Below are 13,031 nucleotides of genomic sequence, written 5' to 3' on the forward strand. Positions count from 1 at the left end.
AATATCTAGTCCTAGGTCTCCCCAAAATTAAGTTCACCAAGGATCACCTTTGTGATGCTTGTCAAAAAGGGAATCAAACGAGGATCTCATTTAAATCCAAAAATATCGTTTCAACAACGAGACCTCTCGAGCTTCTCCATATGGATTTATTTGGGCCATCTAGGATTAAAAGTCTAGGAGGAAACTATTACGGTTTCGTAATAGTGGACGACTTTTCTCGATTTTGTTGGACTATTTTCTTAGTAAGTAAGAGTGACACATTCGCCGCCTTTGAACGATTTGCTAAGCTTTCCCAAAATAAACTAAATACAAACATTGTTGCAATTAGAAGCGATCCTGGAGGTGAATTTGAAAATCACTTATTTGAAGAATATTGCGGTAACCATGGTATTGATCATAACTTCTCCGCTCCACGTACTCCTCAACAAAATGGGGTGGTGGAGCGTAAAAATCGAATTTTGGAAGAATTGGGAAGAACAATGATCAATGAAAGTGGCTTACCAAAATATTTTTGGGCTGACGCCATTAGTACGGCTTGTTACGTTTTGAATAGGGTGCTCATTCGCCCCATTCTAAACAAAACACCGTATGAACTTTTAAAAGGGCGAAAGCCAAATGTTTCTCACTTACATGTCTTTGGTTGCAAATGTTTTGTATTGAACAATGGAAAGGAAAACTTAGGGAAATTCGACTCCAAGGCCGACGAAGGTATCTTCCTCGGATACTCTCAATCTAGCAAAGCATATAGAATATACAACAAGCGATTACTTACAGTAGAAGAGTCTGTGCATGTTACCTTTGATGAATCCAATCCGAGAAACGTCGGAAAGGGTAGTGTTTTTCATGGTGCAGGTACACCTACCGAAGACATACTCAATGGTGGCGAGCCGGGGATTGATCAACCCGACACAATCAAAATTGAGGAGGACAAAGATGTACACCATGATGAAACCGAGGTAGCTCATCCTCCTTCAAACGATGATCTTCCTCAAGCTTAGAAGTCTTCCAAAGACCATCCAATCGACAACATTATCGGAGATATCTCAAAGGGTGTAACAACTCGATCTAAGCTAAGTAATTTCTGTTATCACTTCGCTTTCGTTTTGCAGATGGAACCTAAAAACCCTAAAGAAGCCCTACTCGATGAACACTGGTTTTTATCAATGCAGGAGGAACTTAATCAGTTCACCAGAAATGAGGTTTGGGACCTTGTCCCTCCTCCGCGAGATCATCGAGTAATCGGCACCCGATGGGTGTTTAGGAACAAGCTGGACGAAAACGGGGTAATAACCCGTAATAAGGCGCGTTTAGTCGCGCAAGGGTATAACCAAGAGGAAGGCATCGACTATGAGGAAACTTATGCGCCGGTTGCCCGACTCGAGGCTATACGCCTTCTCCTTGCCTTCGCTTGTGCAAAGGACTTTAAGCTATTCCAAATGGATGTTAAGAGCGCTTTCCTTAATGGTCACATAAATGAAGAAGTTTACGTCGCACAACCTCCGGGCTTCGAATCCCATGAGTATCCTGATCATGTTTACAAACTGAAAAGGGCTTTGTATGGCCTCAAACAAGCTCCTAGAGCTTGGTATGAGAGACTGAGCAAGTTCTTACTCGATCAAGGGTACTCAAGAGGAAAGGTTGACACAACCCTCTTCATTAAACGTCAAGGAAAGCACTTGATATTAGTGCAAATTTATGTAGATGATATCATTTTTGGGTCTACTAACATGAATCTTGTGAGAGAGTTTTCTGACCTTATGCAGGGCGAGTTCGAGATGAGTATGATGGGGGAGCTCACATACTTCCTCGGTCTGCAAATTAAACAGCTCAAAGAAGGAACTTTCGTGAGCCAGACAAAGTATTGTTTGGACCTTATTAAGAGATTTGACATGGCAAAAGCTAAGGCCATAGACACCCCAATGCCTACGTGTACCAACTTGAACAAAGATGAAGACGGTAAGGAAGTAGATGTAAAACGGTATAGAGGTATGATTGGTTCACTCCTTTATCTTACTGCTTCTCGTCCCGATATTATGTTTAGCGTATGCATGTGTGCAAGATATCAATCATGTCCCAAGGAATCCCATTTAAAAGCCGTTAAACGGATACTTCGATATCTATCCGGTACTCCGAAGTATGGACTATGGTATTCCAAAGGTAATGATTGTTCCTTGGTAGGTTTTTCCGATTCCGACTTTGCCGGTTGCAAATCGGATAGGAAGAGCACCAATGGCACTTGTCATTTTTTTTCAAACTCTTTGGTTAGTTGGCATAGCAAGAAACAGGTGTCAGTTGCTTTGTCAACCGCCAAAGCGGAATACGTTGCCGCCGGTAGTTGTTGTGCCCAAATCCTATGGATTAAGCAACAACTATTGGATTTTAACCTCAAACTTGAACGTATTCCCATTTTTTGTGACAACACAAGTGCTATTAACCTGACCAAGAATCCTGTGCTACATTCTCGCACCAAACATATCGAAATTCGACACCACTTTCTTCGGGATCATGTAGAGAAAGGTGACATTGTGTTTGAACACGTCAATACTGAAAATCAACTAGCGGACATTTTCACAAAGCCGCTAGCCACTGAACCTTTCTTTCATATCCGCCGAGAACTTGGCATTCTCGATATTTCGGAACGGGCACTCTAATCTACTGTTTTACCTTATTCCATATAAAATCGTAATCATGTACTTCTGACAAATCTATGTTGTTGTAAGCACAAGTCTTCAGTTCACTAAGTCACTCCGGCATTAAGGTGATAATGTTCCTCTTTCTCTCTCTCTGCAAAATCTCATAACTACAATAGTTTTATCTCATAATGATGTTGTTTATATATATATAATTGATATCTCTCTTTGGTTGTTTATTGCTGTATGAACTGTTAATTATGCATCAAACTGGTCATTGTATGTGCTGAATAGTGAAAAATGGAAATTTGAACTGTATGAGTCGACCGCAGCAGGGCTATGGTCGACGCATGATTAAATAATTTTTGCATTTTCTCAAAAATCAAACAGTATGCGTCGACGCATACAGGGGTATGGTCGACGCATCGCTCGAAAATTTCGTTTTTCTGCAGAAAAATTTAAATCATCTCTCATGCATTCCCATTCAAAAACCATCATTAAGTGTGCATTTACATTCCATCACCTTTCAAACTACCCACTACCTTGTAACTTGCATCTACCTAGTGGTTATTGTTCTTTGTTCTTCCATCTTCCCAAAACCCTAACCTTTCCACTATAAATTGGGAAAAACCTCTCTCTAGAAGAATCACTCTCAAAACCCTTATTAAACCTTCTCTCTATATCCAAACACTTAGTTTCAAACCTACTCAAATGGCTTCCTCATCACGCAGACCTTCCGGCAAGAGAACCCGAGAATCATCCGCCGCATCTCTTCCCTTATCTGCTGTATCACTCGTTCCACCCACTCGTGTTGAAACCTTCAACAGTGATTTCAGCAAAAGAGGTGTTGTGCAACAACATGCGTTCTACAAACTTGCAGCTGAACGCATGCACCTTCCGGAAGTCCTGTCTCTGCTGCAGCATCAAGGCTTCATAAACTTCTTGGAGTGCAACACTAAATACAGTGAAGACCTTGTCCGAGTTTTCTACGCCGGTCTTCATGAGAACTTTCGCGGGCACAAGCTTTCCTCCAGAGTTGGCTCTACAAAGGTATCGCTTAAATCAAATATCTGGAACAAATATTTTGATATGTCTGTGGATGATGCTGAAAATCCTCTACCTGAGGTGACTGACTCTCACCACATAGATGGCTATGAGTTTAAGAGTGCATTGAATGACATGTTGAAACGGCCATATCCTGATGAGTTTGTGAACAGTGACTTGTTCCCACGAACTGTCACTGCCGGCAAGCTGAACGCCGGAGAAAGGATTCTTCAGTGGATTGTCTCACGCATCCTGCGGCCCAAGAAGGGCGGTCTCTCCAGAGTCGAACAGGCCGAGGTTCATCTGATTTACATTCTGAAAAATAAGATAAAAATCAACTGGCCGTACTACATTGCCAGTAGAATGTATAATCTACGTGATTCCGGACGAGGAACTGCTCTTGCCTACGGATCCTTCATTCAAGAAGTCCTTACAGCAGCCAACGTTCATCATCCGTCTTTCCAATACACCTCTATTTCATCTGACAAAGAGTTTAGCACAAAAACCATGTCTATGATGGGATATCTTTGGTGCAATGAGCGGAGAAAGTATAAGTTTTGTTAGAAGAGGATACGTTCCTCCAAGGGTTGACAGTGATGAAAGCGAAGAACAAGACGATGAAGAGGAAAATGAAGAAGAAGAAGAAGAAGCAAGGCACGATGCTGCTTACAATGGTGGAGATGACAGTCCTTCACCCGTTGGCACTCATGACTACTCCGGCTCTGCTTGGGTTCAGCAGCCGGATACAAATGAAGAAGATGTTCCACGCTGGGGGGTGGCTGGGGTGAATGGCAACATACGGGCTGGACAACTCAACGTGAATCTTACCAGCCGTATCACCAAGTTGAGGAAGAATTTCCTCCGTCCCCTCCACAGCAAGCAGATTCTTCAGAGCTGTTGGATATGATGCGAAACATGCAACTTGCCCAACAATCCTTCATGCAAACCCAGGATGACCGATATGCTCAGATTAACAGTCAACTTCAAACCCAAAATGAGCGGCTCGACAACCTCTCCACAAGCCTAAATGGACGGTATGCAGATTTGGAACGGTGTGTCGACAGGAGTCTCAGGCATCTGGAAGGTGTTTCTGATTACCTATCAACTCTGGCTGACCCCAGCAGAAACCCAGGCGTCTGCTACCATCCAGGCCACCGTCACCTAAGACAATAGACCTTCATTTGCATATTACATGTTGCTTGTTGTTTTTGAATGCATTCCTGTTTTTCTCTGCTTTGCCTGTTTATGCAACCGTAATTTCTTTAATGTATTTTCTTCATTTAATTAATGACTATTGATAAGAAATGATATAAGTGTGATATTATTTTATGTCTCTGCTACTACCTGTGAAGTTTTTCGTTGTTATCTTGAATAATCACTCTGTCTCTCTTTTTGATGTTGTCAAAGGGGGAGAAATGTGCAGACAAAAATACCCACAACTAACTGTCGCCTTCTGCAGATAGCCTTAGATTACAAAAGAAAGGGGGAGTGTGCAAAATGTGTCAATACCGCATGTTGTTTGTTACGATTGATTTATACAGGTTGTCATCATCAAAAAGGGGGAGTATGTAAAGACAAAGAGTCAGACAACATACGATCGCAAGTTTCGATGATAACAAAGGACCATCATGCACGTCTACAAACAAATGCAACACATTACCCATCATATCCTTTTCTATGTTTGTCTAAATCTATTATAATCATTAAAAACATATGGACAAAGTGTGATCATGACGAAATGCATGAAAATCACAAAACACAGTTTTTATGCAGATTTGAAGGCTTTGAGTCGACCATATGGGTCAGCTCAAAGCTCACGGGTCAGCGCAAAGCTCAGCCCAACTGAAGATGGTCAGCGCATGATGCCTTGCGTCGACCATAAGGGTCGGCGCATACCTCACGGGTCAGCGCAAAACTCCTTTGAGTCGACCATAAGTCAGCGCTCAGCATATTGATGCTATCCTGGCTCAGCGCATGGAACAATGGGTCGACCATAGGGGTCGGCGCATAACTCACGGCTCAGCGCACGCCGACCTATGGTCGACCGCTCGCGCGCAAACTCAGTTTTCTGAGTTATTTCAACTGTTTGAAATTCTGTTATGTTTGTTTGGTTTTGTCTGTTACTATATATATAGAAGTCAAAACACTTCTATTAACCAACATTTGTCAATTTGTATTCAAGTGTTCAAGGAAACAAGAAAGAGTGAAAAAGGTGTCAAAGATTCATCATCTTCATCTTCAACAGTTCACAATACATCAACTGCACACAATAACTTTTGATGTAATTCGTGATAGATTGAAGGTGATAAGGTTCGTAGCTGCGATTGGAGAATCGGGTTCGAGTTGAAGTCTTGGCAGGTTCTTTCTTGAATAAAATCATTAGGATTTTATCCTCCAATACCGGTTTGTGTTTGGGGGTTTTTGGACGAATTGCTTCATTAACATTCAGCTGAGCGAAGGTGACTGATAAGAGAACGTCTTCATCAGTTTAGTAGCGGATTCGGTGTTTGTGTAGTGAAGGATTCGGGTTTGATTCGTTCGTGTTCGTGATCAGCCGGGCCAAGGGGTTGAAGAACGGAAGGTTCCTCAACGAGTGGCAGGAAACGGAGGTCCAACATCAACGATCAAAGGTCTTGATTCATCTTGAATCAAGGAGCAAGGATAAGAAGTATCATTCAACACATTGGAAGTTCTGTTGTTTACATACTTTGCAATCCTTGTATAAACGATTAAATCTCACAGGTGATATCTAATTACTCATCTCAATTCTATTTTTAGAATTGAGGGCAGACGTACCCCGAAGCGAGGACGGCGGGGGAACTGCCTCATCAAATCTGTGTCTTCTTTAATTTTCTGCATAATCAGTTTTTCAGCTTAAAATTTAAGTGATTTTAGTTTAAGCGATTTTTACCAAACGTTGATATAAGTTGAGTAAGAGATTAAAACTGTTGTTTGAATACTAAGTACAATAATACATTGTACTAGGCTAAATTGAATTACTTACTCAACTCAAATATCACTTGGAGTGTTTATGCACACCAAGTGTTTGTAAATTTGCTTAAGCCAAAGTTGTCTTAAGATTGCATCAGTTTAATTTGGTATTTTGGTTCATTGGAACTAGGCTTGCTAGCAAGTGAATTATATCATTGATTGTGCAATTAGTATAGTGACTTGTATTTCACTTTATCTCTTATCCATTAGCTTAACGCATATCCGGTTTTCCAATAACGGTTCGTTTTAGACTAAAATTTTCCTCGGCTGCTTCCGCACTTAAAACAATTTTTCAAAACCAATGTTAAATTGGTAGCGCCGACTCAAGTTTTTAATTGGGATCTATTCAACCCCCCCTTCTAGATCCGTGCCATAGTCTAACATGTTCAACTTTTTTGTTGATTTTTGACGACTCAGCGTCCGGTTAACCCCTTTTGTGTGTGTTTGGAGTCCGACATAAGTCCAGCGATTGGCAGTTGGTTTCCTGTGTGTGTTTGTTGGTTCGGAGTCTGATGTAAGTCCAGTGATTGGCATTCGGTTTCCATGTTTGCTTGTTTGGGTGGAGTCTGACGTAAGTCCAGCGATTGGCAGTCGGTTTCCTGTGTTGGTTTTGTTTGGTGTGCGTTCGCCGAACTACGGTAGCTCTGATTCTCATTCCAGATGAGATACGTAGGCATAGGATGTGATATCCTAGCGAGCCCGTTCCCCTCTTATTCCATCTGTGTTTCCTTCCTGTGTGTGTGTGCAGTTTGTGAGCAGTGTTTAGCAACCCTTCTTCTATTCTTTTGAGCGTGGATCCCGTCGAGTACGACGGATGCGTAGGGATGCTAATACCTTCCCTTCGCATAACCGACTCCCGATCCCATCTCTCTCTGGTCGCGAGACCATTTCCTTTCCAGGTTTACTTCGAGCGTTTCCTTTCCCTCTTTTGGGATAAATAACGCACAGTGGCGGCTCTGTTTGTTTTGTTTTTCCCGCCGGTTGTTTTTCGCGGATGCGACAGTAATACGCCGGAAGTATTGGGCGATGGGACTCGAGGAAAATGAACAGAAAAATCAAAAATGAAAACTCTTAGTAAACATTTTCTTCTGTGTTTTTCAAAGTGAGGCAAGGATAAATTCTATGAAGGGTATGTGGTGATGTTAACTATAGAGAGAATATTTTGAAGGTGATTTTAATAACTGCAACTTCAACTGGTTTGTCTTTTTCTTGTTTTCTACAAAGTTTCCATGTTTGAAATTGGTGTTTTTATCTAGTGAAAAATATTATTTTAAGAGGATAGTAGATATTGGTGAATAAAATATTACCAATACTAGAACCAAACAAGTGAGAAACAACTAGTTTCGATGGAAGTGCGAGGAATGAGAAGGTCACTGTAGCGGAGGAAAACGAGAATGAGGTTCTTTACTGAAAGCTTACATGAGCTTTTCTTTTTCTCTTTTTTCCAAACAAACCTCTCTCTTGCTATTCATTTGTGTGATGAATTTTTTGAAAAAAAGAAGCCAACAATTATCCGCCACGTGTTGGATTGTTGTTGTCTCCTCAAGTTTCAGAACACAATATATATATATATATATATATATATATATATATATAATATATATATATATATATATATATATATATATATATATATATATATATATATATATATATATATATATATATATATATATATATATATATATATATATATATATTTTCTCGCATACTTAGGATTTCTATTATTTTTAAAAGTTCCAAAATGTCCCTTAGATCAAAATTGTGATAAAAGTAATAAAACTAAATAAAATCAAACACTTAAAAAAGTTATGATAAAATTGAAATATAACCACAATTAAACCTATTTAATTATTTCGAACATATTTAAAAAATATAAAAAATAAACGGATTCAAAATGAATAAAAGTCGGATGCAAAAATGTTCGAAAACATAAAATGAATACACTAAAATGATCAACGCAAAATAAATTTCTCAGAAACATACATGTTTCAATCAAATTTTGAAGTAAAAATTATTGGTTAAAAAGCTCATATTGTTTAAAAAGCGACTGAAAAATAGTCGAAAAATTAAAAACGAGCACATCAGGTTAAATTACGCGAACCGTAAGTTAATAATACTGATGTTTGCAAGCTCGATTGCAAAACTTTTTGCCCGCTAATTTCATGCACATTTGAGAATCAGTTCAACCAGTTTGTCTATAAATCCGAAAATTTGTTCTGATTGATATTTTAAGCATTATGCGAGATAAAATGCATGTTATGATAGGTAGATGATGTAAATGTCATGATGAAGGTATTGATTTATTGAATGAGGGGCAAAATTGGGGTATGACAGTTGCCTGTATTTAAGTATTTTCGACCATGGAATATGAAGATGATCATTCTTCATATGATCGCGGTAGGAGATAGTTAAATATTAAACCCAAAATTTATCCCTGAATGCAGATGATATAAAATGTTATGAATGCATGAAGGACTATTTTTTTGTTTGGTTTGCTAGGGATATGAAGTGATACGAGATGAACCATAACATGATGCTTGTGATGAATGAAAGATGAAAGATGGACATGTGGAGAATGATTAAGATATGTGGTAGCGGTGATCCACAAGAGAATGACAAAGACAATGAGGGTGAAGACTTGTTGGTGCAAAGGTAGAATGAATGATGAACGAAAATATTCTATTAAGAGAATGACGGCTACAAAACATGATAAAAGTTACAATGATTGTCACCCTATTTATAAGCTAAAACTAGGGTTACTAGAATAGGATAAAATACTAAAATACCCTCTAAAAAACTTAGGGGCTAAGAAAATAGTACAACTAATAAATATGAATTACTTCTAATACCATCCCTTAATTCATATTCCATCAAAACTTGTAACACCAATTCCATCCCTTAATCTGAGAAATTGATCAGTCTTGATAGCTTTCGTCAGAACATCTGCCAACTGTTTTTGAGTGCTGCAGTGTACAACTTCTAACACTCCCCTCTGAACTTGATGTCTCAGAAAATGGTACTTGGTCTCAATGTGCTTGCTTCTCCCATGCAACACTGGGTTTCTGGCAAGATTGATTGCAGACTTGTTGTCAATCATCAGCTTCAGAGGTTTGTTTACTTTAATCTTCAGATCCTGCAATAGATTCAGAATCCACACAGCTTGGCATGCAGTAACAGCACCTGCAATGTATTCAGCTTCACAAGTTGACAATGTAACACCCTTCTAAATACCCCAAAATATTTAATTAAAATAGCAACATATCAATCAGAGTAATTATGCCCCGAAGGGTGTCACACAAAATATTCACACCGTTCAACAATATAGAGGTCATGCTCTTTTATTAATTTAAAACTTAAGCAATTGCATAAAACACAGCGGATATAATTTCATCAATCATGTAAAACATTACATGGAAAATGGTTCTCAACCAACAATAAAACATTCGAAACAAGTTAAGACAACCCATCCCGATGTTACATCTATCAGAGCACGACCCACTACGGAGACTACACTAGACTCCATAGCACTAGCTTCTACTCAACTCACTGCTCGTTACCTGAAAAATAGTTGTAAGGGTGAGTTCCTCAATCAATATAATAAGCATTATAGAACAACATGTAATGCTAAGTAAATAACACATCAATTCACCCTAACCAGACTACGCATTCAGCAACGGCAATATCCATCCAACCATCATATTCAACAGTGAAAATCTCAATCATATTCAACATTAACAACACAACACACAACACACATATGATACTGGAATACATCCATTCATATCATATGCCATACATTCATTATGCAATGAGACTCTTATGCATGCGGTACCGACTATGTTGTGAACATATAGTTCAACCTCACCGTCCAAATCCAGGCACGGCTACCAAGCTCACTAGTCCCACTCATTTGAGACATAGTGACTCACTCACTAATTCCTCACCATGGGAATTAGCTACCACCCAAATGGGCCATGATATGCACGCTAATCACCTAGCATGCAACATCAACGATAATCAAGAATAGACACATGCTCATACTCTAAGCCATAGAATAGTCTATTCACAAATGCATACATTCACAACATCATGTATACCATTCCACATTATCAACACAATTTATCACAAAAGCATATTATATCATGCCAAACAACAACCACAACATTAGCACACTCTACTAATGTCTATACTGCTCAAAACAGCGGGAATTAATCCCTATTACGTCATAGGCCAACATAGGCCAACCCTCAATTAGGCACACAACATTAAAATTAACATTTTTCCACTCTGCAACAGCGTTAACCGGTTAACGCCCTGGGTTAACCGGTTAACGCAGCACAACACGCCTCCTGTCTCAAAACTTAACAGGGTTAACCGGTTAACGCCCTGGGTTAACCGGTTAACGCAGCACAAACAGCCATATATCAGAAATCACAACAGTGTTAACCGGTTAACACCCTGGGTTAACCGGTTAACGCAGACAAAACAACAATAATTCACAATTCAACACAGTGTTAACCGGTTAACACCCTGGGTTAACCGGTTAACGCAGGACAAAACAGCATTTTCAGGCAAAACGCAACAGCGTTAACCGGTTAACGCCCTGGGTTAACCGGTTAACGCAGGCAAAAACTCAATATTTTCACATTTCAATACAGTGTTAACCGGTTAACACCCTGGGTTAACCGGTTAACGCAGACCAACCAACAATTCCTGCGCTAACACACGGCAGAATGCAGAATTCCGCCGTTGGAGGACTTCCGGACCTCCGATTCCGATTCCGTAAAAAGCTATACGATCGGGAAAACATTACTCACACAAATACCGATTTAATTTCAACTTTCAGCACAGTTCATCCAACAACATTTCAACATTTACAAATCCCAATTAGGGTCAAATTAACGGCTTATCACTACCCATGACATATTATCCCAAAATATCCATTAATCGACGATAAACCCCCCTTACCTTAACAATCCGGCAGAATCTTTGAGCTTCAAGCTTTCGTTCTCCAACCTTTGCTCTTCAGCTCCTCTTCTCTGCCCTTTTTCCCTTTTCTCTCACGATGCTTCTCTGTTCTGTTTTCACGTGAAATGCTTTTCCAAATGAGAACTTTTCCTTATTCCAACATATATATACTTTCCAATAATAATAATCCAAAAATAATAATAAAATTTCCAATTATTTAATTAAATTAATAATTAAATTATTAACTCAATTCAAATAATTATTTTATTATTATCGGGGTGTTACAACTCTCCCCCACTAAAAGAGTTTTCGTCCTCGAAAACATACCTCAAGCGAACAACTCTGGATAAGACTCCTTCATCTTACTCTCCAGTTCCCAAGTCACGTTGCCACCTGCTGGTCCTCCCCAAGCTACCTTCACCAAGGCAATCTCTTTACCCCGCAACTGCTTCAACTCTCGATCCTCTATCCTCATAGGTGATGTTTCAACAGTCAGGTTATCTCTCACCTGTACATCATCTACTTGGACTATATGCGACGGATCATGAATGTACCTCCTCAACTGAGACACATGAAAAACGTCATGCAAATTCGCAAGCGACGGCGGTAAAGCGATACGATAGGCTACTTCCCCTATCCTCTCCAAAATCTGATAAGGACCAATAAATCGAGGTGTCCACTTCTTCGACTTCAAGGCTCGACCAACACCAGTTATCGGAGTAACACGAAGAAACACATGATCTCCCTCTTGGAACTCAAGTGACTTCCTCCTCTTGTCATGATAACTTTTCTGACGACTCTGAGCAATTCTCATCTTCTCCTGAATCATCTTAATCCTTTCTGTAGTTTGTTGAACAATCTCCGGTCCAACCACAGCACTCTCACCGGACTCATACCAACATAAAGGTGTCCGACATCTCCTACCATACAAAGCTTCAAACGGTGCCATACCAATGCTCGAATGAAAACTATTGTTGTAGGTAAACTCAATCAAAGGCAAATAACAATCCCACGCACCTCCTTTTTCCAAAACACAAGCTCTCAAAAGATCCTCTAGTGACTGAATCGTCCTCTCAGTCTGACCATCAGTCTGCGGATGATATGCAGAACTCAATCTCAGCTTAGTTCCCAAAGCCTTCTGCAAACCTTCCCAGAACTTCGATGTAAATCTAGGATCTCTGTCCGAAACAATACTAGACGGAATACCATGCAAACTTACAATCTTCTCAATATACAACTCGGCTAATCTCTCTAACGGATAATCCATTCTGATCGGAATGAAATGAGCCGACTTCGTCAATCTATCAACAATCACCCAAATAGCCTCAAAATTCTTACTTGTCCTCGGCAAACCAGAAACAAAATCCATACTGATACTATCCCACTTCCACTCTG

Source organism: Lathyrus oleraceus, chromosome 4 (assembly GCF_024323335.1).
Source record: "Lathyrus oleraceus cultivar Zhongwan6 chromosome 4, CAAS_Psat_ZW6_1.0, whole genome shotgun sequence".
Classification (NCBI taxonomy): Eukaryota; Viridiplantae; Streptophyta; class Magnoliopsida; order Fabales; family Fabaceae; genus Lathyrus; species Lathyrus oleraceus.